This window comes from Giraffa tippelskirchi, chromosome 9, assembly GCF_054371585.1.
Source record: "Giraffa tippelskirchi isolate mGirTip1 chromosome 9, T2T-mGirTip1v1.2.pri, whole genome shotgun sequence".
Classification (NCBI taxonomy): Eukaryota; Metazoa; Chordata; class Mammalia; order Artiodactyla; family Giraffidae; genus Giraffa; species Giraffa tippelskirchi.
The window spans coordinates 120,818,020-120,840,224 of record NC_137283.1 but is presented as its reverse complement, the minus strand read 5'-3'; the positions used below and the strand labels follow the sequence as shown (position 1 = coordinate 120,840,224).

Here is a 22,205-nt window from a genome sequence, read left to right as displayed (position 1 = left end):
TGGCAGAAAGTGAAGAAGAACTAAAGAGCCTCTTGATGAAGGTGAAAGAGGAGAGTGAAAAAGTTGGCTTAAAGCTCAACGTTCAGAAAACTAAGATCATGGCATCTGGTCTCATCACTTCATGGGAAATAGATGGGGAAACAGTGGAAACAGTGTCAGACTTTATTTTTTTGGGCTCCAGAATCACTGCTGATGGTGACTGCAGCCATGAAATTAAAAGACGCTTACTCCTTGGAAGGAAGGTTATGGCCAACCTAGATAGCATATTTAAAAGCAGAGGCATTACTTTGCCAACAAAAGTCCATCTAGTCAAGGCTATGGTTTTTCCAGTGGTCATGTATGGATGTGAGAGTTGGACGGTGAAGAAAGCTGAGCGCCGAAGAATTGATGCTTTTGAACTGTGGTGTTGGAGAAGACTCTTGAGTGTCCCTTGGACTGCAAGGAGATCCAATCAATCCATCCTAAAAGAGATCAATCCTGGGTGTTCATTGGAAGGTCTGATGTTGAAGCTGAAACTCCAGTACTTTGGCCACCTCATGCCAAGGGTTGACTCATTGGAAAAGACCCTAATTCTGGGTAGGATTGGGGGCGGGAGGAGAAGGGGATGACAGAGGATGAGATGGTTGGATGGCATCACCGACTGGATGGACATGGGTTTGGGTAGACTCCGGGAGTTGGTGATGGACAGAGAGGCCTGGCGTGCTGCAGTTCATGGGGTCGCAAAGAGTCGGACACGACTGAGCGACTGAACTGAACTGACATTCTTTGAAGCATTTGATATTGTTATTGTTATGGTTTTTCCCTTCTAGTTATTTCTTTAACTTACCCATTCTAATAAGCATGTAATTTTATCGTATTTTCAACAAATTAATAAAGTAATGTTGAGCATCATTTCTTGTGTTTGGGTGCCATTCGTGATCTTTGGTAAAAATTAATGTATGTTTAAATATTTTTGCCTATTTTTCAACTTGAATTTTTTGTTTCCTCTTTATTGAGTTTTAATAGTTCTTTATTAGGTATGTATTTTACAAATATTTTCTCCCAATCTGTGCCTTATCTCATTTTTTACGGTACCTTGTGTAGAGCTAAAGATTTTAATTTTTATAAAGTCATTTTTTTCAAATTTTCTTTTACAATTTATGCTCTATGTAGTCTATCTATACATTTTCTTGTCTAACCTAATGTCACAATGTATTTGCATCATTTCTTCCATAAGTCTTATTGTTTTAGGTTGCACATTAAGTCTATGTCCATTTTAAATGAATTTTTTATGTGGTATAAAAGATTACAAGTTATGTGTTGAGATGATCTCTTTTTTTTCTTGGATGTGAATGTATGTCCAATTGGTCAGCAACATTTGTTTGATATTCTATCATCCCTCCATTAAAATGACATGATACGTGTGTTGAAATCAAGTAAAATTGGTGTGTGTGTCTGTCGATACTTCTTTATTCTCTACCCTGCTCTACTGATCAATGCTTACTCTTTAAAGAATTTCACAATGCAATAATTAATGTAGCTTTATATTAACCCTCAACATCAGGTAGTGTAAGCCCACAGACTTATTTTTCTTTTAAAAATTATTTTAATTAATCTAGTAAATTTGCTTTTCATGTATATTTTAAAATCAGCTTGATGATATGCATAAAATACTTGCTGGAATTTGTAATGACAGTGTGTTGAATCTATAGAATAATCTGGGAAATACTGACATAGTAACAAAATCATGTCTTCTGATATATGAATATTGTATATATATATCCATTTAGTCTCTGTTTTTAACCCATTTATGTTTAATAGTCTTTAGGACACAACCCTTGCATATGTTGTCTTAGGTTATACTTAAAGTCTTCATGGTTTTGGTGCTATTGTAAATAGTAATGTTTATAAAATTTTAATTTTATATGGCTCTTATATGGGAATTGAGTTCATTCTTCAATATTGTCATGTCAACTTGACTTATATATATGTACATTTTTTTCTTTATCAGATACTTTTCCCTTATGAGTTATTACAAAATAAAATATTGAGTATAGTTCTCTGTGCTATACAATAGGTCCCTGTTTTAGGATAAACTACTAATGTTGCCTTCCCCTACTTTCTCCTTTGGTAACCATAAGCTTGGTTTCCATGTCTGTGGGTCTACTTCAGTTTCGTATATGAGTTCATTTGTATCCTTTTTTTTTTTAGATTTCACATATTTGCAGTATCATATATTTGGTTTTTTCTGGCTTACTTCACTTTGTATAATAGTCTCTCAGTCAATCCATGTTGCTGCAAATGGCATTAGCTCATTTTTCATGGCTAAGTAGTTTTCCATTGTGAGTATGTGTGCACACAATGTGAGATATATATATATATATATATGTATACATATAATATATATACACACACATATATATATTGTGATATATGTATATATACTGTGCTGTGTTTCATTGCTCAGTTGTGTCCAACCCTTTGTGGCCACATGGAATGTAGCCTGCTAGGTTCCTCTGCCCATGGAATTTTCCAGACAAGAATACTGGAGTGAGTTGCCTGCCATTTCCTACTCCAGGGGATCTTCCTGACCCAGGGATCACACCCATGTCTCTTGCATCTTCTGCATGACAGGCAGATGCTTTACCACTAGTGCCACCTGAGAAGCACATATATATACATATACACACACACACACATATATGTGTGTGTGTGTGTGTATATGTTCATCTATGTTTATATCTAGCTATCTATACCTTTATATCTAGCTATCTATACCATGTCTTCTTTATCCATTCATCTGTCACTAGACATTTACGTCGTTTCTATGTGTTGACTATTGTAAATTAGTACTGTGATGAATATTGGGGTACATGTATCGTTTCGAGTTATGGTTTTCTCTGGATATATGCCCAGTAGTGTGATTCCAGAATCATATGGTAACTCTACTTTCAGTTTTTTGAGGAAGCTCCATACTGTTCTCCATACATTGTGTGAGTACATGCTCAGTGGTATCCAACTCTTGAAGACCCTGTGGACTATAGCCTGTCAGACTCCTCTGTCCATGGACTTTTTCAGGCAAGAATACTGGAGTAGGTTGCCGTTTTCTTCTCCAAGGGATCTTCTGGACCCTGGGATTGAACACATGTCTCTTGTGTCTCCTGCATTGGCAGGCAGGTTCTTTACCTCTGCGCCACCTGTAAAGTGGCTGTACCAATTTACATTCCCATCAACAGTGTAGGAGTGTTCCTTCCAGTAATATTTTTATAACAGGGGCAAATGCTAACATATCTGCCTGTTAGAAATCAATGAGAAAGCGTTCAGGGTTTCTCCATTAAGTATTATGTTAACTGTAGGGTTTTGTGGAGCTTTTTGGATACAATCTCTTTAACAAGTGAAGAAAGATTCTCCTATTTCAAATGAGTGAGTGATAATATATACATGAATATTCTATAGATAAGGTGAATTAGATTGTTTCAATTTTCAAAGTTGAACAAAACTTGCATTACCAGGACATGAGTATGATTCATTATTTTTTATGTTTATTGATGAATTTCATTTTCTAATATATTGTTGAGAATTTTGTGTTTTTGTTCATGATGAATATTGAACCACCATTTTATATGATTCTATTACCTTTCTTTCCCTCTCTTATTCATTCTTTCTGCTTCACTATAACAAATACTTAGTAAAATTAGTTGAGAAGTATAGGATCTTCTTGAAAGCATCAGTGACTAAAGTTTATGTATTAGAAGGGTTTAACTATAAATTCAGTTTATTCAATGGATAGAGCAATTTAGATTATCAATTTTGTGATTAAATTTTGGTAGTTTAGTTTTTCAAGGAATTTCTAAGTGGTGGAATTTATTATTAAAATGTTCATTGTATTCTTTTAGCAAGTTTTTAATATCAGCAGGATCTTTAAGGATATCTCCTTCAGGTATTTATAATTTGATCTTCTCTATTTTTTCACAATCAGTCTGGCCAAATTTTTGTGTTTTTATTTTTACATTTATAATTAGTGAGCTTTTAATGTTCTTAATACTTTATTTTGTTGTACAGTTTCATTGATTTCTGATTTTATCTGAGTTACTTCCATCTTTCTATTTAATTTCAGTTCAGTTTCATCTTCTTTTTGTAGTTTCTTGAAATGAATACTAGATCATTGACTTGAGACCTTACTTCTTTTCTAATATAAGCTGTTAATACTACACATTTCTCTGTTAACTGCTTTAGCTCTCTTTCAATATTTGATATGTTTTGATTTTCATTCAATTCAAAATATTTATAATTAACTCTTATCTTTATCTATCTCTATCAGTTATTTAGAAGTGTTATTTAATTTTTAAATATTAGTGCATTTTTTATATATTTTAGTTATTCTTATTTGTTATTAAGAAACTTATATACTTCTTTTTTTCTTCTTTTAGATGCATTGAGGTTTCCTTTGTGACCCCAAATATGATTCTCTCTTTGTGAATAATCTATGTAGACTTGGGGAAAAAAACATTCATTTTATTACTCTAGGGTAATAAGTTCTTTAATTGTCAGTTAGATTAAATGATTGACAATGTGATTTAGGGTTAATTTTCCTTAAACTTTCTAATGATTACTAAGAAAGAAATAGTTAAGCCTTCAAATATAATTGTAAATTTGTCCATTCCTTTCTTCTGTTTATCAATTTTTGCTAGCACTTCCATTTGATTCTGAAGTTCTCTAGTTCTTTCCTAAAATTTCCATTTGTGTATGAATGTTGTATAATGTTTCCCCAGGTCTTTTTTTTTTTCACATTTACAATAGTTGTTTTAAATATTCTGAAATTTATAGCATTTGTGTTTCCTCTGAGTCTGACTCTAATGATTGTTTTGTCTTTCTTAATGAGATAATTTTCTTTTGAGTTTTATGTGTTCTATAATTTTTAATTAAGTGCCTAAAATCTTTCATAGAACAGAAGTGTCTGAAGAAAATAGTATTTAAATTTAGTAATGAGCCAACTCGTCCAATAAGTTGGTTTATGTGTGGAGGGTCTAAATTAATCAAATCATTATTTGAGCTGAGTTTGGGTTTTACAATTGTATAATTGTTAATAAATGAAGTATACCACAGACTTTACTGTTTTCTAAGCTGTGTCTAGGTTGGGGAGGGGGTGTTGTGAATTGCCAGAAGATTTTACTCAGTGTTAGAGTTCCACTCTCAAATTTCTATCCTGAAAAACCTGTGCCCCATATAGTGTCTCTCTCCAAACTCTTGCCCTTTCTTCAGCGTTAAACTGCTATTGCCTGAACCACGAAGATTGTTAACAAAGGCAGAGACATAGAATCAGAACTGCCTACCTCAGTTTTTCTTATTTCTCTGAATTCCTATGCCATTATATTTCTTAATCTTTGTACCTGCATCTTGCTTTCTTAACTCAAGTTAAATCATGTTATTCCTCTACTCAAAAATATCCAGGGATTCCCTACCATGCTCAAATTATAATTGAAAGTCTTTAGTAGCCTACAAAGTGCTTCATATTCTGGTATCCCATTAAGTCTCTGACGGCTTCTTATATTATTTTCTCCCTGTCTAATTGACTATTTTACTGTTCCTGCAACGTGTTAGGCACATGCCGACCAGAGAACATTTTTACTGGCGGTGTAAAAAGATATCTTCCTTGAGATATCTTTAGGCTTAACTCCTTTAAGTTCTTTAAATCTGGGCTCAAATATCCCTTTCCAATAAGGTCTATTCTGACTTCAGTTAGCATGAGATCTCTCCCCTTTCATATGACCTAGCAATTTCCCACTGCTTTACTTTATCTTATTTCTTTTTTCCGTAGTATTTATTTCTTCTAACACATGGGCAAAAATCTTTTACTAGTTTGTTTACTTACATTCCCCCAAATGCCTGTAATGGTGTCTGATAAAAAACATCAAGTATTAAATAGGCACTGAGTGAGTGATTACATTATTAGATTAAAAGATGTGGCAGAAAAACTAAAACAAAACAAACATAAAAACAAAAACAAGAACCAAATCTAGACTCTCAGCAGGGACATTAAATAAGCAGAATATTTAGAAATTTTGATTAAATTGAGAAAAATAAATCTGCTAATTCAGAGAAAGTATATAACAGTGCAAAGAAACAAATACTCCAAATCAGATGATGGACAATTAGATTCAGTTCCATACTACTTTCTGGTGTGATCTTTAGAATTTCCTATAATTATCCAGAGCCTCACATAATATCAAGTCATTAGATAACCTCTAAGTTCTGTCTGTTTCTAGAGCTGCTACATAGCCCTGCCCTAGGAAATTGCATCTTATTGGTAAATACTTTTCTTTATATCACATTGGTTGTATATGAGATTTTTTCCCAGAAACTTTACCTGAGGAAATGCTATTTCAAATAGAGAGACTGCAATTTTCCATCACAGTTCTACTTGATTTCTTCTACCTATCTTTAAAAATTCTTTCCAACTTTACTCTTATTGAAAAAAAATATATCAGTAGGGAAGAAATAATTTGAATGCTTAATATATAAGAAAGAATTAGATCAAGTTTAGAATGATTCTGATACAGGCATTTTCTATTAGACAAATCAATCTCTTACTTGAGGAAAATCTTACTGTTAATTTTTCCCTTTCAAACATGGCATGTTTTGATTCTCAATTCAGTGGAAACCTCCCATATGGCTCCACCATTTTCAACTTAAGGATGCAGTTGAGCATTTTATAACTGTCTGCCTCTTGTATGCTCTGCGAAATAAACAAAAGTTTGACAAAATAAAAAAGAGAATCAGAGGTTAAAACAATGTGCTTTGTTCTGTTTTTAAATATTCTCAGATGAATCATATATCATTTTGTTTTTATTTCAACGAATGTCTGTATGGCTTACCCTGAGAAATAGTTTGTGTCAGAAATAGTTTATGTTCAAGAAGCACACAGTATGTTAAAAGATTAAGGATTAATGAAGTCTGGCTGAGCAGGATATCTAATTATGAATTTGGTATTTAAAAGCTATGTTACAATTTACATATTGCATAATGTATGCTTCCTCTCTTTTAGGAATAAAATATATCATCTTGTAAATGGACAAATTTCAGAGATATTCTTTGTATGTATCCACAAAGATAGGACAGGAATATGATTTCATAACTGAATATGTATTAGGTAATATCAATGAAATACTAATTCTAATCAATTAACAATTATAATTTACAATCTTCTCTATATACTTACAAATCAGAATTTCAACTATTGACATAAGAAAAATGAAGAATAAAATAGTAATATTTATTTAGTAAATGGTAATGGTGATAAACAACAACACTTATTTCTCTAGACATTATTATTTTGAGAAATCCATAGTTGCTACACTGTTCAATCTAATTAAATTAAAAGCGAAGAAGATAGCCTTTGAACTCCTTGATAGGTATAGAAAGCTTCCACAGAGAAATTTCTTACTATCATAAATATGAACTTTAACTCTTATTTCAAATGTATTCCTTAATATTCAGATCATATTTTATTTATGTATTTATTTTTAATCTGACTTCTGGTGTTATTTTTTTTAATTAGTTTATTTATCTATTTCTTAAATTTACAATATTGTATTTGTTTTGCCATACATTGACATGAATCCACCATGGGTAAATCTTGATTATCAGTAATACTTAAAAACTTTTGGCTAATAATGGCCAATAAAAGGCCATGAAAACAAAAAATTAACTCCCCAATCATTTCAGATCAATTCTTACTATTTTACAGTCTTTCTCAAATGCATCTTTTGCCCACCTTAGCAAGTTCATGAGACTGAAGACAATTAAATCTGTAATTCAGGATCTGCAATGTCTCAGGCTAATCATCTTAAGCATCAATTCTCACTACATATGGATAGAGATGAAAGTATAGAGGGAATACAGAATATTGGTCTCAGTCCCTATGGATGTAAAGATTGGGCCTGAAAAGTATTGATTTTCAAATAAATCTTAAGACCCAATTATTAATTTATTATTAACCACATATCCCAAGTATAAAAAAGAGAGAAAAACAATTGGGTTATTTTAAGGTCTGATTAATCATGTTTAAATTCCCCGTTACTGCATTTTCCTTTTCTTCTGGACAGTGTTTCTTTAAAGTATTAGGAAATTCAATGTTGTATTCGCAAAGGAGCCACCAATTTTGTCTTTATTGACTGAAAAGTCAAAAGGTTAAGTTGTTATTAGTTATTAGATATGTCCCAAAGCTAGATTTACTACAATTTGTAGATTAGTCACTGATAACACATATTGATTTGTTAATTGTATGAAGTTTTTAGCTGACCTTTTAAAGAACTGTATTTTTAGCAGTTGCAAATTCAGCATCATTTTCTAAACAAAATCATAGGAAGAAAACTTTCTTTGTACTAAATGAATAGTAATGGAAGATTAATATTTCTAATTTCAGGAAAGTTGTTGTCCAGTCCCTATAAGTCATTTCCAACTCTTTTGCAACCACATGAACTGCAGCATCCAGGCTTCCCTGTCCTTCAATATCTCCCTGAGTCTGCTCAAACTCATGTCCATTGAGTCAGTGATGTCATCCAACTATATCATCCTCTGTTTCCCCCTTCTCTTCTTGCCCTCAATCTTTCCCAGCATCAGAGTCTTCTCCAACGAGTCAGTTCTTTGCATCAGGTGGCCAAAGTATTGGAGTTTCAGCTTCAGCATCAGTCCTTCCAAAGAATATTCAGGATTGATTTCCTTTAGGATCGACTGGTTTAACCTCTTTGCAGTCCAAGGGACACTCAGGAATATAAATAGGTAGATTGAAAAGAGACCAGAATTCAAAGTTCCATCAAACTGGTACAGATTTTACCACTCCCCCACTACTGCCTGCTTGAACTCAGGGGCAGGTTGAAATACATTGTGTATACCAAGTAATGACTGAGAGAGATCTCATAGAGACCTCGGACCTCTCCTTCTGGACCAAAGAAGATGAAAGACAGATGCTATGTGTTAGATAAAGTGCTAGAAATATTGTGATTATTATTGCTTTTTATTGATTTCCTTTCACTCCCAGAAAATACCATCACAATGTTGACAGCTAGCTGAACAGAAGCAGCCGCTGACATCTAAAACTCTAAGGATGATAAACATATCTCAGAAATCTGACTAGAAGTCAGGAAATGAAGGCAAGTAGAAAGAAAGGAAGTGTCAAACAGATTTTAGAGAGGTGTTTGGGCCCATAGAGTTGTATAGGAATGCCTAAGCTCACCTCCAAAGTATACATCTGTGACTCTGATCCCAAATAGCATGTGATGGACTTAAAGAACATACTATTGAGTAGGTCACTGTCCAAGTCCCAGACTGGTCACTGACATGGTATGTATATGTATAAGACATATGTGAATAGCACTGCCAAGTCTTTGAGAATTGAACTGACATCAGAACGATAGCCTGGGAAAGGTGGAGTGAAAGTTTTGAAAATAAAACTGAAATCTGTGAAAATAGAAAAGTCAATTTAAAGAAACTAACTGGGTGAATACACAGGGTGTCAAACAAAACACAGGATATTTTCCTTAGGATTTAAAAAATATTTAATCTCATGTATTTAAAATTTCAAAATGTCTAAGATACAACTCAAAATTATTTGGCATAAGAATAACCTGGAAAATCTGAATTCTCAAAGGAAAATACAAAAATACAGACTGACCCTGAAATGATAAATGTTGAAATTATCAAAGAATTTAAAGCAGATATTATAAACATGCTTCAATAAGTTAGGGTGATCCCTCTTGAAATAAATGGAAAAAATAAGAACTCTCAGCAGGTAGAAAGATAAAAAGAAAGAAACATTTAAAATATTATAACTAGAAAATAAAATAACAAAAATTTAAATGGACTCAGCAACAGAATGGAAATGCCAGAAGGAAGTGTCCATGAATTTGAAAATAGAATAATACAGTTCAATAACTCAGTAGAGACACAGAAATCAAAAAATTTATAATCTAGCTCAGTTTATATGTTATGTTTAATGTATCTAAATAACCTGCAATATGACTAGATAAGTTCTATTTTACTGAATGTCTACATCAACTCTGAAAAACTGAAAAGAGTGTACACAACCATCAGACAACAAGTAGCTGGAAAAGTTGGCACATAAAATGATGTAATTCTAGCTCATATCATTTTATTTACAACATAGTCAAATGAAAAAAATCAATTAATGAATAACTTTTGTTATAAAGAATATTCTTTTCATAAAGACACTTGATATCCAGAGACAGAAGTGACAGCCAAAATGACTCCTCATTATTAGCATCTTAGAAATCTTTTAAAGCTCTTTAACTTTTTGACCAAATATACATATATATAATATATATATATTATAATATATATTATATATGGAGAGACAGAAGGAGAAAGAAAGAGAAGGTAAAATATATACTGAGTAAAAATTGGCAATAATCTAAAAAAAGTTAGCAATAACCTTTAGAAGTTTAATATCTTCTTCCCCTTGCTGAAGGAAGCAATAAAAGTAATGCCAATTCCAGAAACAGATTTATAAATTCATTGTGTGCATGCTTAGTTGTTTCAATCACATTCAACTCTTTACAACCCTATGGACCGTAGCCCACCAGGTTACTCTGTCCATGGGGACTCTCCAGGCAAGAATACTGGAGTGGATTGCCATGTCCTCGTTCAGAGGACCTTCCTGATCCAAGGGAAGGGGATTGAACCTGTGTCTCTTAAGTTTCCTGCGTTGATGGGGGGTGGGGGTGGGGTTCTTTACCATTGGTGCCACCTGGGAAGCCCATAAATTTATTATTAGATATTTAAAAATAAAAATAAATTCTATACATTTTTTCCAAAATATATCAGGAATATTTTTTCTACTAAATACCAATAGGCTTTCTTGACATAAAAGAACCACATTTATACACAATTATATAAATATTGCAAAATTTAACTGATGCTTGAAATTCAGAATACTGATTATACTGTATTAATCAGTATTAATATGCTAAAACTTTGAAAATCAATACAAAACTATGTTAATTTTATTCAACCTTGAGTTGTAATAATATCTCAGAATTTGATATATAAGCACTCACACATGATTTTAAATGTGAAAATACATAGAACATTCAACTTAAGCATAGGAAAAGATATTGATCTCTCTATACATCATTGAACTGTGTTCTAACCTAAAGCATTTTATTAAAATTTTCTTCATTATTCTCTTAATTTTTGACAGAACCATAATTAGAACCCAAGTTTAAGAATGTTCACTTGAACAATGACAAGTAAGATATGGGTAGCAGAAAGAGCATAATATTTGGATTTATACAACTCAGGTTTGTGCCTTGCCTTTACAGCTTACTAAATGAGCCAAAGATTTCTCATCTCTAAGATGAGGACAATGATAACAAAATAAGTCCTAATAAATTCACAATGTCAGTATTGTGAAGACCAAATGAGAAAATGTCTCTAAAAGCATTGTAAAAGCAACCTTATAGTCTCATATTAATTAGATTGGAAAGATATACCATGAAAATCAGATCATTTAATTATCAACAGTTTATATTTAATATGATAAATTCAGATTTCCTATTCAAAATACAATAGAAAGTACCAAAAATTAGCTTCAATTTAGACAAATTTGATTTAAATTTAAGTGTTTTGCTGTGGAAACTTATTTACACTTGGACTAACTGAATGTTTGTAGAAATTATTTGCAATTTGAAGACATAAAAGCATAAAATGTATTAAAATGCAAGATGAATTTTTAAAACAATATTTTATTGCTTTCAAAAGCATGAAAAATATATAATTTTTGATTGTATCTATTTGACAATTCTCAGTTGAAATTTTTCAATAATTATTTTTGGTTACTTTAATGACCAATTTGATTTGAATTCATAACATATCCTGTCACATTTAGTCTTCACAAGATCCAATATGGCCATTTTAGCTGTAAAGTAGTTGATTTTGGAGTTTATATATCAGCTCGAAATATTAATTCCCTCATTCACTGGAACCACTTTAGATAAAATCTCAGTTACCCTTGGAAATTGGAAATGGCAGAATCCAGATGAATGAAATTCTCAACCCCCGATCTTACTGAAGTCATTAATATTCACATCTTTGACTAATTTCTGGCCAAAAGTCTCAGGGAAAAAGCAAAAGACAGATTTTAAATTTTCTCCACATTTGTTTTCTTTCTGACTACTCAAGAGATGCAGGGGATAATGAGCAGAGATAAATGATGAAAATTTAGGAAGCCAGATGGAAGAGAAGACCAAGAAAAACAGTCAAAGTTGGGATGTTTTATTTTCTGACCAATTGTGGACTATTTTATTTTACTCAAATATGATTTCAAAAACACTCTTGGTAAACACTATATATTTTCACCCTATCAAAGAATAATTTGAAAAATGCTGAAGGCAATACTACATAGTGAATATATCCCTACACATTAGACCAAGTCAAAATATATAAGTCAATTCATTTAAGAGCATTGTCACTCAGTTATGTCCGACTCTTTGCAATCTCGTGGACTATACAGTCCATGGAATTCTCCAGGCCAGAACACTGGAGTGGGTAGCCTTTCCCTTCTCCAGGCGATCTTCCCAACCCAGGGAGGGAACCTAGGTCTCCCACACTGCAGGTGGATTCTTTACCAGCTTAGCCACAAGGGAAGCCCAAGAATACTGGAGTGGGTAGCCTATCCTTTCTCCAGCAGATCTCCCTGACCCAGGAATCGAACCAGGGTCTTCTGTGTTGCAGGCAGATTCTTTACCAACGGAGCTATCAGGGAAGCCCTAAGAGCACAGGGATAAATTTCCTGAGGGATTGATAAAAGGTATTTTTGTCCAGGTGACTTCTGATTTTGCCCTGAACAAAATTCTATTTTAACCTATATGCGAAGTATTTAGTTGAGCATTCTTGGAAATTTAGGATAGTTAAGATATTGCTCCTAAACTCAAATAACTTGAAAATTAGTTGAATCGCATGTAACAAGGAAAATGGTCAAAAATGTTCTCTAAACAAAAAAAAAAAACAAGAGCAAGAGAAAATATTATTTATATATTTACACCTGAGGGGCAGTTTGAAAGTTCATGCTTTATCTGAGTTTAGAAGTATAAATATGATTTTTATCAGTAGATATTAAGATAAAAGGCATTCAAAATAAGAATGAGAAAAGATATGGTTATAGCTGGGTGATAAATACCAGGCAGACGGCACTATTCAATTTTTCATCTTAAAACACAGAGGCTAATCTAGATCAGTGACTTTGAAGTATATTTTAAGGTCTACAGTGTAGGCTTGTAAGCCTCATAATGATTTAAAATACCACTGCATCTGCTCACCAGAGGGATTCCGGCGGGTAAAGACTCCACCTGCCAATGCAGGAGACATAGAGGTTCAGGTTCAATCCCTGGGTCTGGAAGATTCCCTGGAGAAGAAAGTGACACCCACTCCAGTATTCTTACTGAGAAAATCTCGTGGACAGTGGGCTGCAGTGCATGGGGATCGCAAAGAGTAGGATATGACTGAGCAAATGCGCATGCACACTACTCACCAAAATATGCTGTCTTAATGCCTTATGCTCCAGATGTGCTATTTTCTTTTCTCTCCATAGCTGATTTTCCATTTATCAGTGTATTTGCTGTCTGTATTAGTTTCCTAAAGCTGTTGTAACCAAATATCACAAACCAGTTCTCTTCAGTTCAGTCACTCACTCGTGTCCGACTCTTTGCGACCCCATGAATCCCAGCACACCAGGCCTTCCTGTCCATCACCAACTCCTGGAGTTTACCCAAACTCATGTCCATCGAGTTGGTGATGCCATCCAGCCATCTCATCCTCTGTCATCCCCTTCTTCTCCTGCCCCCAATCCTTCCCAGCATCAGGGTCTTTTCCAATGAGTCAACTCTTCGCATGAGGTGGCCAAAGTATTGGAGTTTCAGCTTCAACATCAGTCCTTCCAATGAACACCCAGGGCTGATCTCCTTTAGGATGGACTGGTTGGATCTCCTTGCAGTCCAAGGGACTCTCAAGAGTCTTCTCCAGCACCACAGTTCAAAAGCATCAATTCTTTGGCGCTCAGCTTTCTTCATAGTCCAACTCTCATATCCATACATGACTACGGGAAAAAACATAGCTAATACTGATCTTATCATTATGCAGGTAAAATACCAGCTCATATCTTATCACTCTAGTCTGTATTCTGTCGTTTTTGAGGCTGCATCCAACTACTGAATTTCGGACTCTTCTGTTGACCATGATGGCTACTCCATTTCTTCTAAGGGATTCCTGCCCACAGTAGTAGATATAATGGTCATCTGAGTTAAATTCACCCATTCCAGTCCATTTTAGTTCACTGATTCCTAGAATGTCAACATTCACTCTTGCCATCTCCTGTTTGACCACTTCCAATTTGCCTTGACTCATGGACCTAACATTCCAAGTTCCTAAGCAATATTGCTCTTTACAACATCAGACCTTGCTTCTATCACCAGTACCATCCACAACCGGGTATTGTTTTTGCTTTGGCTTCATCCCTTCATTCTTTCTGGAGTTATTTCTCCACTGATCTCCAGTAGCATATTGGGCACCTACCGACCTGGGGAGTTCCTCTTTCAGTATCCTATCATTTTGCCTTTTCATACTGTTCATGGGGTTCTCAAGGCAAGAATACTGAAGTGGTTTGCCATGCCCTTCTCCAGTGGACCACATTCTGTCAGACCTCTCCACCATGACCCGTCCGTCTTGGGTGGCCCCACACAGCATGGCTTAGTTTCATTGAGTTAGACAAGGCTGTGGTCCGTGTGATCAGACTGACTAGTTTTCTGTGATTATGATTTCAGTGTGTCTGCCCTCTGATGCCCTCTCACAACACCTACCGTCTTACTTGGGTTTCTCTTACCTTGGATGTGGGATATCTCCTCACGGTCGCCCCTCCTGGCCTTGAACGTGGAGTAGCTCCTCTCGGCCCTTCTGCGCCCATGCAGCCGCCGCTCCTTGGACATAGGGTTGCTCCTCTCGGCCGCCACCCTTGACCTCGGGCGTGGGGTAGCTCCTCTTGGCCTCACTTCTGCGAGGTCTGTCGCAGCCGCTGTGCTTCTGCGAGGTCCGCCAGTTCTCTTAAAACAACATAAATTTATTCCACCACAATTCTGGAGGCTAGAAATTTCCTGAGATCAAGGTGACAGCATTACGATGCTCTTTCTGAAGGCACTAGGGGAGGAATCTTTCCTTTTCTAGCTTTAGGTGGTTTCCAGCAATCCTTGGCATTCTTGCCTTGCAGGTATATCACTTAACTTTTGTCTCCATCTTCATACGGTCTTCTCCCCCTTTTATATCTGTTTAGAAATTTTCCTCTTCTTATAAGGATGGTAGGTGTTGAATTAGGATTCATCTTAACTTGATTATATTTGCAAGACCCTATTTGGTTAATAATGTCACATTCAGAGGTTCAGGATGGGTGTGAATGTGGTATGCCTTTCGACACAATACACTGTCTCGTTGCATCATCATGAAAATATGATGCTCTGTCTTACCTGTTAAAAAGTGTGCTCTTAATGCAAAGGGTGCAGGTTTGATCCCTGATCGGGGTGTTAAGATCCCATGTGCCTCATAGCCAAAACAAAACAAAACACAACAGAAGTGATACTGTCACCAAAAGACTTTAAAAACAGTCCACGTCAAAAAAAAATCTTTAATAAAGAGTGTGCTCTTGATCCCATTTCCTTCACCAGCTACAAATTTCTCTTCTTTTATTTTCAAAGACCTCTTTAAATGCTTTGTCTGCATTTGCAGCCTTTAATTTCTCTGCATATTGTCTCATATTTGTCCCTCATATTTACTCTTAATTATAACCACCTCAGCAGGTCCTTTTCAGATCATGAATGGCTGGCATGTAGCTTGCTTCAGTGGTCAATATTCTGTCTTTATTTGCTTGGCATTTGTTGACATTTTACCTTGATATACTTTCTTTACTTGGCTTTTGGGACAAAACCACATATTGATTTTCACCAGATTATATGGGATGCTTCTTCTCAATGGTCTTTGTTTGACTGATCTCTCAGTCTATTGGTAGTGAGTCCTGATGCTCAGCCTTTGGTCTTCTGTGGTGATTTCCATGGTTTTAAATACTATCTATGGGCCAATAATCACTACATATTTATTTTCAATCAAGATCTTTTAAAAAACCTACAGACTCCTATATCCATTGGCTGCTTGACAACTCTATTGCAAGTCTATTATGTATCTCAAGTCAGCATGACTTAAAGATAATTCTTCAGTTCAGTTCAGTTCAGTCACTCAGTCGTGTCTGACTCTTTGTGACCCCATGAACCACAGCACGCCAGGCCGCCCTATCCATCACCAGCTCCCAGAATTTACCCAAACCCATGTCCATCGATCGGTGATGCCATCCAACCATCTCATCCTCTGTCATCCCCTTCTCCTCCTGCCCGCAATCCTTCCCAGCATTAGGGTCTTTTCCAGTGAGTCAACTCTTCGCATGAGGTGGCCAAAGTATTGGAGTTTCAGCTTCAACATCAGTCCTTCCAATGAACACCCAGGACTGATCTCCTTTAGGATGGACTGGTTGGGTCTCCTTGCAGTCCCAGTGACTCTCAAGAGTCTTCTCCAACACCACAGTTCAAAAGCATCTGTTCTCTGGTGCTCAGCTTTCTTCACCGTCCAACTCTCACATCCATACATGACTACTGGAAAAACCATAGCCTTGACTAGATGGACCTTTGTTGGCAAAGTAATGGCTCTGCTTTTAAATATGCTATCTAGGTTGGTCATAACTTTCCTTCCAAGGAGTAAGCGTCTTTTAATTTCATGGCTGCAATCACCATCAGCAGTGATTTTGGAGCCCAAAAAGATAAAGTCAGCCACTGTTTGTGTTTCCCCATCTATTTCCCATGAAGTGATGGGACCAGATGCCATGATCTTAGTTTTCTGAATGTTGAGCTTTAAGCCAACTTTTTCACTCTCCTCTTTCACTTTCATCACGAGGTTCTTTAGTTCTTCTTCATTTTCTGCCATAAGGGTGGTGTCATCTGCATATATGAGGTTATTGATATTTCTCCCGGCAATCTTGATTCCAGCTTGTGTTTCTTCCAGCACAGCATTTCTCATGATGTACTCTGAATATAAGTTAAATAAGCAGGCTGACCCTCTTAAAAACTTTCTCCACAGCGTTCTGTAACTTGTTTTAGAGTAAATATATTCTCCTTGTTGTTCATATCAAAAGAACTTGAAGTTAAATAAGATTCCTTCCTTTCTCTATTTGCCTACTTTATTCCATCAGAAAGTCAAAATTAATATGGAATTTGGCCACTTTTCACCTAGTCTGAGGCATCATCATCTCCGGCCTATTTCACTGCTGTTGCGCCTGAGTTGATCTGCCTGATTCTTCCCTTGTTCACTTACAGCCATTTATCAACACAGCAGTGGGGATGATCTTTTAAACCATAACCTGATCTTATCATACTGTTCAACACTTACCGTGCTCCACATCTCACTAACTAAATACCAATGTTGTGTAACGACATTTAGGCCTGTGAGATGCTGATTCTCATTATCTTTTGACGTCATTTCTTAATTCCTCTTCCAATCACTCAGCTACAACTATGTTGGCTTCCCTGCTGATTCTCTAACATGTCAATCATACTCCCATTGTAGAGTCTCTGTGTTCTGTCTAGTCTCAGTTCAGTCCCTCAGTCATGTCTGACTCTTTGTGACCTCATGGACTGCAGCATGCCAAGCTTCCCTGTCCATCACCAACTCCCAGAGCTTACTCAAAGTCATGTCCATTGAGTCGTGATGCCATCCAACCATCTCATCCTCTGTCGTCCCCTTTTCCTCCTGCCTTCAATATTTCCCAGCATCAGGGTCTTTTCAAATTAGTCAGCTCTTGGCATCAGGTGGCCAAAATATTGGACTTTCAGCTTCAGCATCAGTCCTTCCAATGAATATTCAGGTTGATTTCCTTTAGGATGGACTGGTTGGATCTCCTTATGGTCCAACGGACTCTTAAGAGTCTTCTCCAACACCACAGTTCAAAAGCATCAATTCTTCGGCGCTCAGCTTTTTTTTATAGTCCAACTCTCACATCCATATATGACTACTGGAAAAACCAAAGCTTTGACTAGATGGACATTTGTTGACAAAGTAATGTCTCTGCTTTTTAACATGCTGTCTAAGTTGGTCATAGCTTTTCATCCAAGGAGCAAGCATCTTTTAATTTCATGGCTGCAGTCACCATCTGCAGTGATTTTGGAGCCAAAAAAAATAAAGTCTGTCACTGTTTCCATTGTTTCCCTATCTATTTGCCATGAAGTGTTGGGACCAGATGCCATGATCTTAGTTTTCTGAATGTTGAATTTTAAGCCACCTTTTTCGCTCTCCTGTTTCTCTTTCATCAAGAGGCTGTTTAGTTCTTCTTTGCTTTCTGCCGTAAGTGTGGACTCATCTGCATATCTAAGGTTGTTGATATTTCTCCTGGAAATCTTGATTCCAGCTTGTGCTTCAACCAGTCCTTCATTTCTCATGATGTACTCTACCCTTTCCCAAAATATCTGAGTTGGTAACTCTCTCACATTCTGCAAATAGTTGCACAAATGTTACTCTATCAGTAAGTCAGTTCTAGCCTAATTTTCTTATTGCTCATCCTACCACATATATGGTTCATCTCCATGCTCAATTGCCTCCTCCATTTTATTTTACATTTTCATATATATGACACACACACACATATATATATATACATATATAAGTACATATTCATGTATGTATATTTGTCAACTTAGATATACTATACATTTACTTCCTTACTATGTCTGCCATCTGTGGGTAGAAATTTTGTCTGTTTTGTTCATTAATGCATTACAAATACCTAACCAAAGGAGTGGTACACATTTACCATATAAATAAATGAACCAATTTTAATGGGGAAATGGAACACAATTCTTCTTTCTGTCAAATGTTATGGGCTCTAATTTCTCTATGTTCTTCTTGCAGAGTGATTCCCAGAACCCGTAACTATGACTTTTAATGTTTATTATATGCATGTAATGTGCCAGGTCCTATGCTAAGCCATTTATTGACACAATATATTACTACCACATTAAAGCTTCTCTTTAAAAATAGCTAGTTGTATTAGTCCTTGCAGTTGCAGTATTAGCTTGCAGTTGGAGAAAATAATGAAAAGATAAATATGACACCAAAGATCATACCCGGCAAAGGAAAGAGCTTTCAACTATTAGAGAACATTATCTTCACTCCTAATACACTACTCTGAATGTAGACTTCTTTTTACATGTGGCCAAACAATGAATGCATGTGGATACCAGTTTTTTAAGAAAATGTGCACAATTTAAGTTAATAAATCATGGAAATTATCATCATTTATATTTTCTCTATGATATTTTTCACTTATTTTTGGTTTGTTTATTAGGAGACATTGTGTAAAATCATGGTGATGAGCTAATATAATAGACTTACCTTGAAATATGACAGGACTTTAAATTTCTAAGAAATCTATTATATGCCTACTTATAGTCAGGTATTTTTCATAAGAGACTATTCAAATATCTTCACATAAGATACAGGCAAAATGAATCTTGTGTATCATAAAATTGACCTTAAAGCATATTCTAAAAGTTTTCAAATATTTCACTTAATAGAAGAGTTAATACAACAACTCTTCAGATCTTGGAAAGCCAATCATTTTGCAGCATGAAGCTACTTAAATCATTACAGAATGAGTTTTAAAGCTGTCACAGACATCTTAATCAGGAGTCTATTTCAATATGAATAGACTATTTTCATAGTTATTTCCTGTAAATGCAAACAATTTTGTTTTTATGGATTCCACTTCTTCAAAAGCTTGCTGAAATTGGGCACCTGTGTCTTTTCCCATTTTACAAGGACATAGAAAGCCCACTCTTGTGTTAGCTTCTGTCCTGAGCTACTTTTTAACCTTTAAATCTCAAATTGATGTTTTACTCTTAAGAAGCTGGTGACATTAAATAAGCAACACAATGGATTAGTTATTTTTCAAATGACTATAGTAAAATGAGTGGAAATATGAGTGATTAGATTAATTTACTCTATTTCTAATGCAATTGCTATGACAAATGAGACTATATGGGTGTTTCTAGTCCTACACAGTTACAACAAGGTATTTCCAAATAAAAATTTAAAACCTCTTTATAATAAGTTTAATTTTATGTTATTTATATTCTAAAATATCATTGCATATTTACTCTGCTAGCTCCTTTGGCTGTTGGATTTCTAGAATGAGAGCTTGATTATGGCTAAAGATATTCTAACTCTCATTCTGCCATTTTTGACTGCTTTCACCTTTGGAAAAATATATTTTTGAAATGTGTCACTGTGGATCAAATGACTCTATAAATTAGTGATCAACACACTATGATTGCCTATTTTTGTAAATAAAGTTTTATTAGAATACAGCTGAATCCATTTATTTATGTATTGTCTATGGCTGCTTTCATGCTTTAGTGGCAGACTTAGAGAGTCTGGCCTGAGAAGCTTTAAATAGTTACTATCTGACCCTTTACAGAAACTGTTTGAAAACCTTTGGTCTAGATGATTTCTATGATTACTTCAAATTTTAGATCTCTACAATTCTATGGTTCTTTTTGTTTGATCACTACTGTTAAAAACTAATTACTTCCTGTACATTAGACTCATGGATGATTAGCTGGTATATTGAAAGGTGTAATGGACCACTACTGTCTTCAACAGTATCTTAAATGTTTTACAATCTCACTTTGAGGAATACAAGATGCATATCAGTGTATAACTGGAAATACTAGGTAGCAGCTGCTAAGAAAGTATTGCAAAAGCATGGGTATTAAGGAAAAATTCAGCATTGAGGAGAAAGATTGTTAGGGAAAGCTTTTAAGCAAAGGTAGAAACTGAACTGAGTTGAGAGTAAAGAAAATGAATATATTGACTATCTGTTATATATCACAGCTGTTTAAATAGAAAATTAGATATATTATTTTTGATCCTGTGTGGTAATTATTAATATCCTAATTTTACATACAATGAACTTATGTTCACATAGCTACTATATGATGGAATTTGCTTTTCACTCTAGGTCTACCTGTAACTTTCACATGTGTACATAGAAATTCACACACACAGGTGAGACTCTGTATCCAGACACTCTTAAATTCTGATACTCTTTCTATGGTTCCATGATAACACCACCTCACAACTGCATTCTTAGAGATTGCCAAACTAGAATCTTGAATAAAAATTTTACAACTATTATAAAATGAAGAGAAATATGAATGTAGTGTGTCTATATATGTGCATGTTTATGTGTGATGTAAAGTGATATATCATATATGTCATATTTATACACATATACATTCATTCAAACATTTTGCCCATTGTTATTATTAAAATGTTTGTAAGTATTATTTAACAAGGCTACAGTTTATATAGAAAAAGAAATGGAACATCTTCAAAGCAATCAAAGAATAAAATACCCCAGATGTAAAGCAATCAAAGAATAAAATACCCCAGATGAATTCAAAATAAGAGAGCACCCCAGAAAATTGCTATGGAAGAGATGCAATTTCCTTTCTTTCCTTTTTTTTAACTTCTTGATTCTAAGACAGGTGTGTAAAAATCAGCATTGCTAATTTCTTGTCAAATGATTTCTGTCTAAAACTGCTCTATATTTTTCTCAAGGTAAATTCAGTAACTGGAGCCAGGATGACTATAAAGCTAGTAATTATTTCATATTTAAGTGTGCCATCAAATACAATTTCTAGCATTGTTATGTGTCATTATTCCCAGTGACAGAAGAAAATGCAAAGGAATGGGGATGATAATCCCCATTAGTACAATGAAGAAACACTCAGGTGGAAAGTCTTCTTCACAAAGGCATTAGGAGAACTAAGTTACATTGTAAATAGAAAATGTTTTGTAAATACAACATACAAAATCATCAACATCATCTCTTGAAAGCAGAAAAAATAAAAGAATATTGCTTTCTAGCATCTGAAATTGCTATTAAAGATAAGAAACAGAGAAAATGACATAGAGAATGAGAAGCTTACAATGCTTATTCAGGAACTCCAACCACCTGGCCTAAATATTTTCTATGTGGTTTTGATAAACTTTTACTTAAAATCTAGCTTTCAGTTTTGTTACTATAAGGGAATAAATATGATAGCTGTTACCCAACTGCATCAAAG

The 22,205-nt window shown here is 34.8% G+C and overlaps 1 long non-coding RNA gene across 1 annotated transcript; it reads right to left on the bottom strand.

Annotated features, from left to right (window-relative positions):
* Nucleotides 1-10,709: 10,709 nt before the first annotated feature.
* On the bottom strand, nt 10,710-17,631 carry LOC145520241 (uncharacterized). The gene is made up of 3 exons (XR_014064336.1): nt 17,470-17,631; nt 14,873-15,089; nt 10,710-13,399 (listed from the first exon to the last, which is right to left on the bottom strand). It is a non-coding gene; the product is annotated as an uncharacterized LOC145520241 (long non-coding RNA).
* Between the last annotated feature and the right edge of the window lie 4,574 nt (nt 17,632-22,205).